The sequence below is a fragment of the Mytilus californianus genome, unplaced genomic scaffold (genome assembly GCF_021869535.1).
Source record: "Mytilus californianus isolate M0D057914Y unplaced genomic scaffold, xbMytCali1.0.p SCAF_12, whole genome shotgun sequence".
Lineage (NCBI taxonomy): Eukaryota > Metazoa > Mollusca > Bivalvia > Mytilida > Mytilidae > Mytilus > Mytilus californianus.
The window spans coordinates 57,247,124-57,263,621 of NW_026262604.1; positions in this window are offsets into that span (position 1 = coordinate 57,247,124).

Here is a 16,498-nt window from a genome sequence, read left to right on the forward strand (position 1 = left end):
AAATTTAGTTGCATTGATTACACCGACGGGTGCACCAATGGAGTAGGAACGTTTTATACTTTCGAGTAATTGAATTCAACTCAGATTTTTGGTAAGGATCGTGTGGCGCAATCTTCTGTGTAATGTTTTGTTATTGTTGGTTTCATTTTGTGGTTTTTCTTGTTTTAAACCATTGTATTTTGATCGTACTTCTTAATTTTGAGTGCCCCTCGGTATCCTTTCTCGATCATATTTGTTACGTAACCTTCTTTCCATATTTTTTATATAAGTCATTCCAGAGCTAAACAGTCTTGTGTCAGGTAAATTATTTCTGCACATGCCAAGTACTAGTTCAAGTATGCTTGGATCAATTTTATTTAAACTTTACACTTTTGTTGGGATTGGTGCATGCAAGTTCAATTTAAACCCGTAAATAAGTATAAGATACAATACAAAGGTAACAAAGAAACAGGCCGGTAACAACAGTTGCCGGATAGTTTTTCTGCACGAGTAGTCAGGTCAAGGTCCGAGGCGCTAGCCGAGGACCTTGACCTGACTACAAGTGCAGACATACTATACGGCAGGTTGTTTCCGGCCTATTTTGTTTTACCTTTGTTTTGTATCTGACTTGTACGACGTTTCAGGAAGGAAGTAGTACATTTTGCATTTAGAAGAGGTAGCAAAACTGAACATATTAGAAACTTCAATGGCCATGTTAATGTAAGTAACAGTTTAAACACATTTTTTTTTCACTTCCTTTAAGCCGAGAATTTTTTTTCTAAAAAAATTTCAAGAATTTAATAACTTTTTAAAAAAAGAACCATTTCAAGGAAAAGATGAATGTTGTTTACATTTGAGACTTTTTAGAATGCAACTTCGCTAGTAAGTAATTTATAAAAAAAAAAAAATGGCTACCATTTGATTTTTTTTTTATTGTGGAAAAAACGGAAGGGAAAGCGGGGGGGGGGGGGGGGGGGTTAATCCATTTAAAAATAAACAGAACTGGTATTAAGTGAATGAAATGTTATGAAAAACACTGGATGTTATTTGATATATATATATACATAGGCATATATTTTGGATTTTGTTTTAATAGTTCATACATATAGGTTTTTTTTTTATATGTCTCTGATAGTGTTGATCAGGATTTAACACGTGTCACTATATGATCCAATCGCAGCTTACCGTTCAAAATTGATGACATTAGTTGAATGATTTTTCTTCACGATTTACTGCATATTTGAACATGTATTACATGGACACTTTTTATTTATAGGATCAATCGTGCATTGGTGAGTTGATAGGGATTTTATCTTTTGATTAGATTTGATTTTTTTATATATATTTCCTGTCTTTTTTATTGAAATATAAACGTTGGTACCAGCATTTCTTTACTTTCAGCATTGTCCAGAATACTATTCATGTCCATATGTTGAAGAAAAAAAAAACACTTACGGACCGACCATTTAGCTTCAAAAGGGGTATCTTCTTTTCTGAGTAAGAACATTATTTATTTTTTCAACGCTATCAACCAACTATTTTCATTTTTTTTCGAAATTAGACGATTATATACGGTATACGGAAAATCGGGAATCAGAACATTATTTTGTCATCTGCTTGACCACAATATATTTTTTCTCATAAAATTGGGTATCAAAATATTTTTTAGAAAAAAAGACAAACCCCCCTTTTTTTAAAGTTAAATGGTCAATCCCTTAGTGTACTGATATGAATAGTAATTTACTGGAATTGTTTGAAATATAGTTATTGATGCTAACGTAAATATTTCAATCAAAAAGACAGGAAATATGTCGGTGAAACAAAAAGTTCAAATCTAATTGAAATTTAAAGTGCCCATGAACTCTCTGATCATGCACGAGTGATTCTATTCATAAAAAGTGTCCGTGTAACAACTAAACAGTGTCCGTGTATCATCTAAAAAGTGTTCGTGTAACACCCGTTAATGTACTGTTTTTCTATAGCTCTGCTGGGGGTAAAGTCGTACAAAACGTGCTATCCGCTGGATTTTAGCCGGTACTTTTTTGTTGGTTAAGTATTAGCCATTGGTTATAAACGGCTTTGCGATTGATTTACAAATTGTAATTTAAAAATAAAAAAAATTTGTAAATTCAGAAAAAAAAATGAAATATATCTCTGTCATTTGTCTCTGCCAAAAATTTCATTGTTTACAAAAGGTTATACATTAAAATCAGGTTAAGAACTGGTCGAAAATATATATATTTCAAGCTAACAAGCCGTTTCATCACAATTAAAAGCATGGCCACGGCTTAGATGCAGAACCATAGTTGGTGATATTTTTGACAATTTGTGGACGGTTCGGCGCCAGCAAACATGTTAAACACCGCCGAATTCTGTATGTACCTGTCCTTTGCAAGGAACCTGTAATTCAGTGGTTGTTGTTTGTTGCTGTATATATATTGAATTTGTTTTTCCGTTTATTGTTGTGTACATAAATCAAGCCGATAGTTTTCTCGTTTCAATTGTTTTACATTGTTCATTTTTCGGCCTTTTATAGCCTACGGATACGCGGTATGGGTTTGGCTCATTGTTGAAGGCCGTACGGTTATCTGTACGTCAGCTTCTACGCCATATGGTCTCTGCTAGAGGGTTGTCTCATTGATAATGATACCACATCTTTATTATTTTTATAGTATAAGTGAAACAAATATTTTCTAACCGACATCAGGCCATACTTGCTTTTATGCCGAAAATACAATGTATAGGTATACATTTTTCTAGGACGCATGTCTGTGATAGGAGAAATGATAAACAAACAAACAAACAAAAAAAAAACAACAGAAAACAGTATTATTTGTTCAGGCCAAAATATAGTTTCCCCTGGAAAACATTTTGTCCCCTAGATATATCCTTTTATTATAAGTATTCCCTCGAAATAGGTATTTCTTTGTAAAAAATATGTTTCCATATATAAAATTTCATTACAATTTCAAGATAGTCCCTGGCTTCGTCGATAACAATAGATGTATGCATAAAAGAATACAGTACGTGGATAACATCAACAAATTACAGACAAAGAAATCTACCGATACTCAAATGAATTGCTCAATTGATCATCGCAAACAAAAGATATATAATACAAATAAGTACACAATCAATTTGAACATCAATATATAAGTTAGATAACTTGGAAGGAAATGAGGTGTGATTGATTGATGTTTTTTGTTAAACATATATATAAAGTTGTTATATTTCACGCGTATTCAGGACGAACGAAAACAAAATATGCCGATTCTGCAAGACAGGTCGGCAAGTATAAACTGCCTTTTTAAAACATGTTAAAACAAGTTGTGTTGGATAGGGCAGAAATTTTGCTTTGCAACATGCCATTAATAACAGATCCCTTATCAAGATATTAAAGGATTCTTTAACGTGCAGGGAGTATGGCATGTGCCTGCATGAGTTGTTTGATATAACGTTTCTATTTTGACCGGAGGTGGCTATACATCCAGCGCAGTCGAACAATTTGTAGTGAACTGTCCATAGTCTTGATATCTCCATCTAAAGTTAAAGCAAGATTTAAATGAAAATTGAGGAAGTGGAAGAGAAGGCGACGTTAAAATGTGACGATACAGTTGGAAACCGTTGACCGAAAATGATATTCCAAATATAGAACTGTTTAATTTTCAATGTTTGGTAAGCACCCAACAGGACGTTATCGACGTAAAGGGGATTTGTTACTTGCATTTTCTTTTTGCCAATTATTGAATAAATGAATATTATTAAGTATTTAAACTTGTAAATTATAAAAAAAAAAGTCTTTCTAGTATATAGAACGCCGTCACTGTCAACGGACACACCGTGTTCCTTGGTGTCAACATCTAAAACTTGAAGTGACATCTGTAGAAATTTACTTGTTTTTTTTTGCATATTTTGTAATGTGTTGGACGGTTTTAACTAAATATATTAGAAGGAAAACATGTATAATGACCATGACGTTTACATAATAATAATGATAAATCTGCAGTGTTTCGATTGGGATGAAAAGTTAGACATTGGAATTGAGACTGAGGAAAATGGTATATCGGACCCAGCGTGTTCCTAATATAACCACACACTCACACACAAACCACAGATCCCACCTCAAAAAAAACTCGAAGAAAAAAAAAAAGAAAAGAAAAGACAAAAACACAATCATACATATTACTAAAACAAAAATGGGAAGGGACACTAACCTCATAATAAATATTCACCATACCAAAAAAAAACCTCATGAACATTTTAAAATACGGTTTTGAAAGCTTAACTGAAAATATTCTGTGGTTTCAAGATTGTTCTTGGTTTTGAAAGTTTCTTTTTTTAGACATTTAGACACTAACGCGGCCGTGTAAGAGAGCACCACGTTTTCTTTGTAAACGTATGTTTATCAGCTTTATGTTTACGGTTATGAACGCCTTTGTGAAACACTCGCGGTTGAACTCTTACGTTCCCCGTAAAACATTAATCGTTCGAATTTTGGTAAAACGGTAGCCAGAATATTATGATAGAGTTCAAGGAAATATTAAAGTTTTCTTTAAATTGTTTATAGTTTATTACTGATATAAGCAGACAATGAATTATGGGTAGTAAGTAGTAGTTAACCGCTAGTTAAGTAACACTAACCAGTGGCTAACTAACCATACTTCAATTTTATGTTTGAGCCATGGAAAATATAGCCAACGGATAGTTAGCTACTGGATAAGCTAACCAATGGCTAAATCAAGCAATAGTTTGAGCAAACAAGTCCAGAAATCAACTGACTTGACTTGAACCGACTATATATCACCGTATGGATAAGGGGGAGGGGGCTATGACTATTTTGTAAATCTTCTAAAGAGAATAAGAGAAAGAGACACAAAGATAGACCATGCTATATTACGCAGATATCAACATCCTATCATTTATTTATTACAATAAATGATGGCGGACCTTAAAAGCTGACACTTCATTCTTTTACACAATATATGGCGGAGGACCTTTAAAAGTTGACGCCGGACATCTTTTGGAGATGAGGAATAGAATAAACTAGAGACCAAGCGACATGCTCAAAAGTCGGATTAATCGTTCTGGAATATATACAGTTGGACACCACTATTTAACTTTCGTACAATATCTTTTTGTTTTGAATCAATGATGACCTTTTTTATGACATTAATGAAGATACATGATAATGCAACGATAACAACAATTTATAGGATACATTTACCAAAGAAAATTATTAGAGCTCTGGAACATCATAATGCATTAATAATGTCAAAGACAGCAAGCACAGTTACCATCATTTTTGACACTTAGAACTATAAGTTATATTGTTGCGTATTTCTGTTATAAGCATATACATGTATTGTCATCAACTGTAAGTAAATAAGAATGAAATATTTAATTCATATAAAACATAAATGTTTGTTTTGAATTTTCAGCTATGAAACAAAATGCTCATTTTCATATTCATAAATCATATAATGTTTCATATCTGTAAATTTCAAAGCAATAATTTACACTAAATTTGTGTTTTAAAATAAATTTCTAAATTAATTTTGACAAAATGTTGTAAATTTTAATCATAAAAATCATTATTACATTGAATAACTTTGCAGAATGATAATAATTTAAGCACACTTTCGTTTGTTTTTTAAACGCTTGTTAATTATTAACTTGCCTACACTCATTTCTAAGTAAAATTTCACTTCATTCTTAGGGATAAACTGTATATAATGATACATAACGTTTTCCATAGCCAGTAAGTGAAATATTTGGAACAAGAATAGGATACGTCTTGTTGCCATTATATAAAGGAAAAGTAGAATATATATAATAAGCATAGATGTTAAAAAAAAATAAAGATAAAAAAAAAAATAGATAAATGAGCACATAAATGTATAAATAAAGGCTACCTAAAGCAGGGACGCCTCAGTTGCCCGTCAGAAGGGTTGAAAAGAAGTATACTTAAGCAATGGCTACCTCAGAAGAAGGAACGCCATAAACGGATTTAAATATTTACTTAGAAATTGTAAAAAGGTAATATTTTCTGTTCAAGGTTTTTATTTCAATGATTTCATCGTAATTCATAATGTTTTGCAACATATTGCTGAAACAATTATATATTTTTTATAACAATTCAAAGAGTATCAATGTTTTATTAATGCTTAACTGTATATATGGTATAATAATAGACAAAATATCTTCGACAAAATCAAATTCGAAGTAACCATCATAAAAATAAAGAGCAAGTAAGATCGATAACATAATGAAAATATTATTATAATAATAACACCAATACTATAGCATGGTCAGTAAAAATGCATGGGATAAATCTAAAAAGAAAATAAAAATGAAAAAAATAGTAAAATATTAAATTAAGACTAGGTGCATTTTTTCCCCTTCTTTTTCGCTATGTATAAAAACATTTTTCTGTTTTAATTGTAAATTTTGATTTTATAAATAGCATTGAAATCTCTGTCTGCTCGTTCACTTTATTAATTTGAGGTTTATTCATGGATACTAATTATTTACTATACGTTAATAATTGGAAGTTAAATCCATAGCACAAATTAATCTAGTAACGATATTTTCTTTGTTTAATCTAATTCTTTGATTTAACGCATTTCCCGTTATGTCCTAACCCTGAGGACAGGTTTTTTGGAAGGAAAAGCGTCTATTGTGACAAAATATTTGATAAATATAGATTCTACCACTGCATCGAGTGTGATACGATATTTATCCACTCGAGACAGTTAAATTATCAAATTTAAAACGCAAGGCTCGCCGAGCGTTTTAAATATTTAAAATTTAACTGTCGAGAGTGGATAAATATCGTATTACACGAGATTTGGTGGTGGAATCTGTTTCTCTCATGATTTTCAAACAATACGCAGGCAAATTTATTCCTTCTTTTAGAATGATCTGCAAAAAGATGTGTTCTTTCTATGTGACGTCATCAGGCATGGTCGCCTTTTTTCATGCCGACACAATAGGAAATTCAGAGGAAAGCAAGAAAATTCGACGTCATAATCGGATTTTACCCAATGAAGAACTGAGATCAAACGAACCACACGTTGATTAAATTTTTTTATACAATGGGTGCAGAAAGGGATAAATTGACGAAGAATTAGAGAAATATAGATTCTACCACTGCATCGAGTGTGATACGATATTTATCCACTCGAGACAGTTAAATTTTCAAATTTAAAACGCGAGGCTCGCCGTGCGTTTTAAATATTTAAAATTTAACTGTCGAGAGTGGATAAATATCGTATTACACGAGATTTGGTGGTGGAATCTGTTTCTCTAATGATTTTCAAACATTAATACGCAGGCAAACTTATTCCTTCTTTTTGAATGATCTGCAAAAAGATGTGTTCTTTCTATGTGACGTCATCAGGCATGGTCGCCTTTTTTCATGCCGCCACAATAGGAAATTAAGAGGAAAGCAAGAAAATTCGACGTCATAATCGGATTTTAACCAATGAAGAACTGAGATCAAACGATTATTTTTTTTTTATACAATGGGTGCAGAAAGGGATAAATTGACGAAGAATTAGAGAAAACTGTATAACAAACTAGGTCGGAAACTATTATTTCACTTTACGTGGAATCAATATCACTACTACAAATTATAGTTGGGTATTGTCAATACTATAATTTAAATAATCTTTTAAGACACTATATTTATCATTACAAGATTAATGCAAATGAATAATTAACCATGTCTTGATAGAACAAATCTCGAATGAGATATGAATTGAATTAACATCATAAGCAGGTCAACATTTATTATATAACTTTTGACATAACAGAAACATCTGTTCTTAAACAACTTAACAATTGGACTTACTTTCGGACAATTCGATATTTGGCTATAATAACTAAGAAAGTTACGTTGCCATAGCATCAGCGCGTACTGCTATATAAGCTTGAACTAGAGCTGGCTCGCCAAAATGCGAACCTCTCCTTAATAGGCAAGTGCAGGACTTTAAAAACTTTTAAAAGTTAAATAAAACTTTGATAATTAATATAATTTATATAAATTAATCTAAAGTTATTTTAGAAAGTATTTGCTGTTTTAATAATAAGAAATTAATTGAAAATGTATGTCTATTTTATTATTGTTCTTCAATTTGTTTTTTTTTTTGTTCAGATTGTATTTTATCTTGTATTGTTATTTCTCTTTCTTTATTAATAAAAAATGCGAACCTCTCCTTAACAGGTGTCAGTTGATTTTCGGCCAGTCACTACAGCGACAGCAATGCCCTATACCATCATAGGCATTGTCCACGGCTAGTCTCCCCAAAATGGAAAGGTTTAGTTTCTACTATCATAGAAGTCGCTCTTCTAATTTTCTAAAGAGGGTAAGAGAAAGGAACACAAAGATAGTCCATGCTATATTACGCAGATATCAACATCTAATCATTTATTTATTACAATAAATGATGGCGGACCTTAAAAGTTGACCCCAACATTCTTTTACACAATACTCACATTCAAAATTCGGTTTAGATTGAAACATTTTTACCTAAAGCATGTAAAAGGATGTCAATGATAAACGATTTTTAATACTCGCAATCAAATACTAAATAGCACGTGAGTATTTTAATTTTCATAGTTTTATTTTTGTTCTTACTATATTTTTTAGAAATAAGATAAAAGCAATAAGATAAAATGTAAAAAATAAAGAAAAAAAATTAACTATAATTTTTTTTTTAAAATAGACCAGTTTATTTTGCATATCAATCGGATTTCAACTGCAAACTGAGAATATATAGAACTAGGTGCAATTGAATTATACGTTTTACATATTTTAGCAGCTGCAATCACATGTAAATAAAGTGTAAATACGATGACGTAATCGTGACCTAATACACACAATTGAAAAGCTACAATTCATCGAAATTAAATAGCCCTAGGCGAATCTTAATAACTTAATAATCTAAACTCTTGCATTTTGTCTTTTACATATGAAAAGTTGATTCACACTTTTTCTTCAAATATATGGTTTTGAGGTACTTTTACCTGAAATTCGGGCAAAAACAATACACTTCCAGTTATTTTTGTTCATGGTCATATGTGGTCCAGCCTAATGCAAAAGACTTATGGCTTTATTTTGTACTAGTATGAAGCTATTACTAAGGCCAAAATCTAAATTTTAAGGCCATGGAGGTCAAATAACATGGATATCGTATCAAAAGACCCCAGGTGCATAATAAATATGGTTGAGGAGTAATCCTACCGAACAGCTTATTTCATTTGGTGAACCCCTAAGTGTGACTGGGGATTTGAAATATGGTCGCTACAGGTCTTCCGACCGGCAGTAAAGCCGTTGCCAAAGTGGGGCGTCCATTTGGCTGTGCAGGATGTTCAAGTACGTAGTCCCGTCCTGTCAGAATGGGGACATTAAATTCGATGTCTCGTGTAGAGAGAGTTCCACGCACTCTGCACGTTGAGAACCGTTGTAACAACTCTGTGAGGGGTCCGTAGATGGCCTATTGCAATGCCAAATTTCTGTCCAATATACCCTCATTTTCTAGTGGCAGTCAAAATTTCCCCGACCTTCATCCCCGACGACCTCTATAACAGGACTAACATATTGTATTTATTGTGAATTTGTTCTCGTCCTGAACATGCATGAAATATTTGCCCCTGGACGTTTAGCAACCAACAATCAATCAATCAATCATTTGGTGTAAACTCCTATAAAAGTCACCAGAGTACTTTCACCTGTAGCCAAAAACCTTATGTCGATAACTTTTACAGTTTCTTAAGGATGTACTTAGGTGAAATTAAAAAAAAATCTAGAATTTAAAATTGATACTTTTATTCAGAAGACCATTAGTTAAGGAACAAAATAAGCTAAACATTTTGATAGGTTATGGGTCTCCTTTTTGAGATATTTGATTTTTTAAAAATGGCAGGAAAAGGCTGACTCGGGACTTTTACCTTATATTTAGCAATAGCTGGTTTTTTGGGTCTCAAATCGTAAGAAAAAAAAAATCTAGAATCTGCTTAACTTTTGTTAATGACCTTTTTATGAGCTGTTGAAGTCTTCTATGAAAAGAAAAGTGGGTGATATGGGTCAAAATATTTTACCCTGTATTGTAGGAAAAAAAACTAAGGAGTCCGAACATTTGACAACAATTCATAAATATGACCTGAGTACATCTTTAAAACAACATTTGGTAATCGTATTATGAAAGGTTATAACTACTACACAAATTGAAATGACTTTGATAAATACTAGGTTATGGGTATACAATTATCACAAAACATTACAAAAATCATGTAGCGTATTTTTTCAATATTTTCTGACGAGTAATTGCATTAGAATTCGTTTGACATTGAACATTGTTTAACCTAAAGCATGTGACAGGATGTTAATGATAATGCAGAGATACTCAGTACACGGATTCTTAATATTCGCAATGAAATTCTTCTATCACGTAAGTAATTTCATTTTCACAATTTTATTTTTGTTCCTACTGATTTTTTAGCAATAGGAATAAGATGTTAAAGATGAAGATAACAGAGTTAAATTAAAAGTAGAAGAAAACAATACAGTGTCGTATTTTGCATTTTAATCTGATCTTAACTGGAAGCTGGATATATATTCATGTATAAAACTATATGAAATTAAAAAAAAAAAAAAAAACATGTTTTAGCAGCTACAATTACATGTAGTTAAAGTGTAAATACATTACGATAGTAAGTGGGACCTAATTCATATCACTGAAGGGCTACAACTTATCGAAATACAATAGCCATATGTGAATCTTAGTAATCTGAACTATTGCATTTTGTGTGTTGTTGAATAATGTGCTCATTTGTCATGACAAAACCTAGTTATCACCTTGAATACTTGAGACGTTCTTCAGTTTTTTAGTAATTTGATTATATATGTTCCATTGAGAACCTATCAAAATCACACAACATGGTTTGTTTGGTACCGTTTGATACTTTAGTCTGGGAACATGAATTATTAATTAGTTGTAAATAGCTCTGAACTAGCTTTCAGTAACTGCGAATACGCTTACATTGGTGATTTGTGTCTAGATTTTATATTAGTTATTATTGTGCTTCGTACCGATATTTTGAGTTTAGCCAATTGCAACTGATTTTTTTTACAGTTTGCTCTTATGTTGTGCTGTCACACCACTGTCCTAGATTATGGGAGGGTTAAACGTTCTCAAACATGTTTAACCACGCCACATTCTTTGTATGTCTGCCCCAAGTCAGGAACCTGTAGTTTCATAAATTGTTTTGTTATAAATCTAGCAGTTAGATTTCTGGTTTGAGTTGTTTCACATTATCCATATCGGGGTCTTTTAATGCCGACTAAACGGAATAAATTTTTCTAATTGTTGAAGGCCGTTAGATGCCATATGATTGCTTCATTTGAACTCTGGTGGATAGCTGTCTCGCCCCAATCATACCACATCTGCTTATATTTACTATTATTTTACTGGATCATGTACAAAGTTATAAAAAAATATATCGTAATCCAGACAATTCATCAGTTAAGGACTAACGGGAAAATATGTACATACATTGTTTTGTTTTATGATACGGTTGATAAACAAATAATAAAACGTATTTGTTTGAGAAACTTACATTAAATAATGATATTAAAACTAATACTCTATAACTAATAAAAAGGCGTGAATTTTACTTTCATAAACATTAGAGACATCACTGAAAACACGTACGTATCTAAACCAGCTTAGAAACACTCAGGAACCAGCGGAACATCACCATCGAGAACCAGCTTAGAAACACTCAGGAACCAGCGGAACATCACCATCGAGAACCAGCTTAGAAACACTCAGGAACCAGCGGAACATCACCATCGAGAACCAGCTTAGAAACACTCAGGAACCAGCGGAACATCACCGTCGAGAACCAGCTTAGAAACACTCAGGAACCAGCGGAACATCACCATCGAGGAACTAAAAATTAACAACAAAGGTAAAGTCCTCACGTTTATTATATATTTTTGTATAGATATTATCACGAGAAATTATTTTATCAAGAACATAACCAGGGATGTTCTGCTTTCACAAAAAAAATGCTCCAAAACAGTAATGAGGAGGAGCCCTGGTGAAATGGTTGCACGATACGTTATGTCTGTGCTTCAACTTAGTATCAAGTTCTTTTTGAAGATTTTAAATACTGTCAATTCAGAAATATTGCGAGGTTTTTATTAATGCGAATAGTGCGACTGGGTTAGTATCGCAATAATTAGAACTCGCATTCTGATATCTGATATATGCATCTGTTTGCAGAATTTCCTGAAATCGCAATGATTATCCATTCATAAATCGCAATAATAAATGCACGCAATAATTTCTAAGTTTACAGTACCAGAATAGCCGTCGTACTTGTACCTGTAATTTTACCCATTGTGTCCTTTTCCTAACTGACATTTTGACTGAGTTTTGATTCGCATGGCGGGTAGTAAATGCATAGAAAGAGACGCTTACCCTATCGACACACCCGGTCTCTTTCCCTTTGAGAGTTCATGCGATTCACTCAGTTTTTAGCTCACCTGGCCCAAAAGGGCCAAGTGAGCTTTTCTCATCACTTGGCGTCCGTCGTCGTCATCCGTCGTCCGTTTACTTTTACAAAAATCTTCTCCTCTGAAACTGTTGGGCCAAATTAAACCAAACTTGGCCTAAATTATCCTTATGGTATCTAGTTTAAAAATCATATCCGATGACCCCGCCCATTAACCAAGATGGCCGCCATGGCTAGAAATATAACATGGGGTAAAGTGCAGTTTTTGGCTTTTATCTCTGAAACTAAAGCATTTAGAGCAAATCTGACATGGAATAAAAATGTTCATCAGGGCAAGATCTATCTGCCCTAAAATTTCAGACCCAGCAGACAATCCGTTGTTGGATTGTTGCCCCTGAATTGGTAATTTTAAGGAAATTTTGCAGTTTTTGGTTATTATCTTGAATATTATAATAGATAGAGATAAACTGTAATTGCAAAATTGTTCAGCAAAGTAAGATCTACAAATAAGTCAATATGATAAAAAATTGTCAATTGACCCTATAAGGAGTTATTGCCCTTTTAAGTCATTTTCATAATTTTTCGTACATTTTTGTAATCTTTTACAAAAATCTTCTACTCTGAAACTACTAGGCCAAATGAAACCAAACTTGGCCTAAATCATCCTTAGGGTATTTAGTTTACAAAATGTAAGCGATGACCCTGTCCATCAACCAAGATGGCCACCATGGCTAAAAATAGAACATGGGGATTAAAATGCACTTTGGCTTAAATCTCTGAAACTAAAGCATTTAGAGCAAATCTGACATGGGGGTAAAAATGTTCATCAGGTCAAGATCTATCTGCCCTGAAATTTTCAGACGCATCAGACAATTTTGCAGTTTTTGGTTATTATCTTGAATATTATAATAGATAGAGATAAACTGTAAACAGCAAAAATGTTCAGCAAAGTAAGATCTACAAATAACAAAATTGTCAATTGACCTTATAAGGAGTCATTGCCCTTTGAAGTCAATTTTTTTTACAATTTTTCGTAAATTTTTGTAAACTTTTACAAAAAATCTTCTCCACTTAATCTACTGGGCAAAATAGAATTAAACTTATCCACAATTTTCAATAGGGTATCTTGATTTAGAAATGTATGCGATGACGCTGCCATCCAACCAACATGGCCGCCATGGCTTAAAAAAGAACATAGGGGTTTACTATAGAAGTCTATCGGAAAATTGTAAAAAAAATAATTTCAAATGGTCACAACTCGAAAACTTATTTAAATAATTATTACAATTATTATTATTATTATTATTATTATTATTATTATTATTATTACAATTTTTCTATAGCGCTAAATCTAAAACAATATTACTCAAAGCGCTTTACATCACATGTTAAACGAAATATACACACAGACAGTGATAAAAATATAAAACATGAACACACAAAATAAATATTTAAGTGTTAAAACTTTTCTAGATAAAAGGATTAATAATGTGGAAATTTTTACAAAAAAGTGGAATATATATATCAATGAATCAAAATAAAATTATACTGAATAAAGTTGGTAAAATAAATAGCCAAAAAAGTCTAAAATAAGATTGCTATTAAAAATTATCAAATATAAGTTAAAAATTTGAAAACGTATTCAAAAGATGAAAAAGGAATATTACCATGTAAAAATATAATTACTGAAATGAAAAATATGTGTGCTACTAAAAACATACAATGTACATATTATAAATGAAACATATCTCCAGTTAAAAGAAAGGTTCGATAAATCAAAAGCAGGCTAACGGGTCTTCAGTAACTATTGTAAGATGACAATGGGATGACCTGCTTTTTTATTTAACTACTGGACCAATTAAAACCAAACTTGGTCTCAATCATTATTGGGGTATCTAATACTATTTATTATGATTTTAACCTTATTTTACATGGTTTCACAAACCACAGTAGATACAGGTGAGCGACACAGGCGTTTGAGAACCTCTAGTTGTTTGTAACCTTGATTTGTCTTCTTGGTTCATGAGAGCAAAGTATGGGTAATCTACTGTTACATTAATTCATCACCATGAGTGGTTGGTTCGCTACAAATTAATTGAAGTAGATACCATTCATATTGTTAGTTTTGAAATATTTTGATTCTAAACAGAATACATTGTTAAAATATTGACAGATATTGTTGTCGAGCCAGCGACATTTATGTCGCGAGATTGAGACCGAGAGATTCTAGATTCCGTTGTCGTAGTCGGCGTCAACATTGGGGTTCAGACTGTGGTAAAGATTTTTAAGACATCAATAATTTTATCAAATATTTCTAGAATTTTATGAAATGTGGACAGAAGCTTAACAGTAAAAAGTAAAAACTCCGAGGAAAATTCAAAAAGGAAATTCCCTAATCAAATGGCAAAATCAACAGCTCAAACACATCAAACTAATGGATAACAACTGTCATATTCCTGACTTTTTTCTTGGGAAAATTTTGAAAATATTTATTTGATTTTGCCGCATTTTTCAGATGATTGTTTTTTTTAAGTTCACATTCAGATTCAATTTAAGTTTAAAGTGTTTTAGTCATCTATAACTTTGCCAAACCTTCATGGAATGTTAATTAAGTTGGACGTATGTTTTTTTTTATGATCAAAAGACCCAGAGCAAAATACATGTAATGAAAATTTTTATTTCGTTTTCCCGTATTTAACTGACAATAATTTATTTTTTTGCAGTTAACAAGTTGATGATTTCTGGGGTAACAAAAAGTTTGTTACCGAAAAATTACTTTGTCAAACCTTCATAGAATTATATGAAACTTTGGCAGAAGCCTCTTTTTTTGTGATTAAGAGAAAATATCTGCAACAAAATTATATCATTTTTTTTTAGAATTTAACTGATAGATGAAGTTTTTTGCAGTTAACATTTACAGGCAGTTTGGGATTAAATTTTTTCTGACATGATAAATTTGTTCATTCATGATTTGTTTTGAAAAAAGGTTAATCTGCAAGATGAAGAAATGGCATCTTATTTCTAATTCCAAATTTTACTGATAAGTAGACATCTCACATGTTTAACCCCGCCGCATTTTTGCGCCTGTCTCAAGCCAGGAGCCTCTGGCCTTTGTTAGTCTTGTATGTTTTTTTAATTTTAGTTCCTTTATATGTTTTGGCGTTTAGTGTGACGTCCATTTTCACTGAACCAGAACACAATTTAATTTAGGGGCCGGCTGAGGACCACCTCCTGGTGCGGGATTTTCTCGCTGCGTTGAAGACCCATTGATGGCCTTCGGTTGTTATCTGCTCTTAGGTCGGGTTGTTGTCTCTTTGACATATTCCCCATTTCCATTCTCAATTGTATCGCTTATTACAGCCAACACTAAAAGCAGAGGCTTCAAGGGTGAGTGAGATATAGAAATGTGGTCACTTCAGGTATTCTTCCGACCGGTAGTGAAACCCTTGCCAAAGTGGGGCGTTCGTTTGGCTGTGCGGAATGTACAAGTACGCAGCCACGTCCGGTCAGAATGGGGACGTTAATCCGATGCCTCGTGAATAGAGGGTGCCACGCTCTATGCACATTAAGAACCCTTGCAACAACTTTGAGGGTCCGTAGGTGTCCTGTTACAAGTCAAAATTTTTGTCCCAATCCAATATACCCTCATTTTCCAGTGGCAGTCTAAATATCCCCGACGTTCATCCCGTACGGCCTCTATTACAGGAAAATACCAATTGTGTTTATTGTGAATTTGTTCTGGTCCTGATGATGCATGAACTATTTGCCGCTTGACGTTAAGCAAACAAACAATCAATTAATCATTAAAAGCAGCAATCGCAGGCGGGAACCAGGATTCTGCGGAACCTTTATGAATGCTTTTATATATGTAGCAATATAAGTATGTGTTTCGTAAGGGCTTGAAGAAGACGAGCTATTAACTATGAATCATAACGGTCCCCTCCAATGTTCTTTCTCCAACGCATTTGCTTTGTTCGTGTCTAGTGCATATTTGATT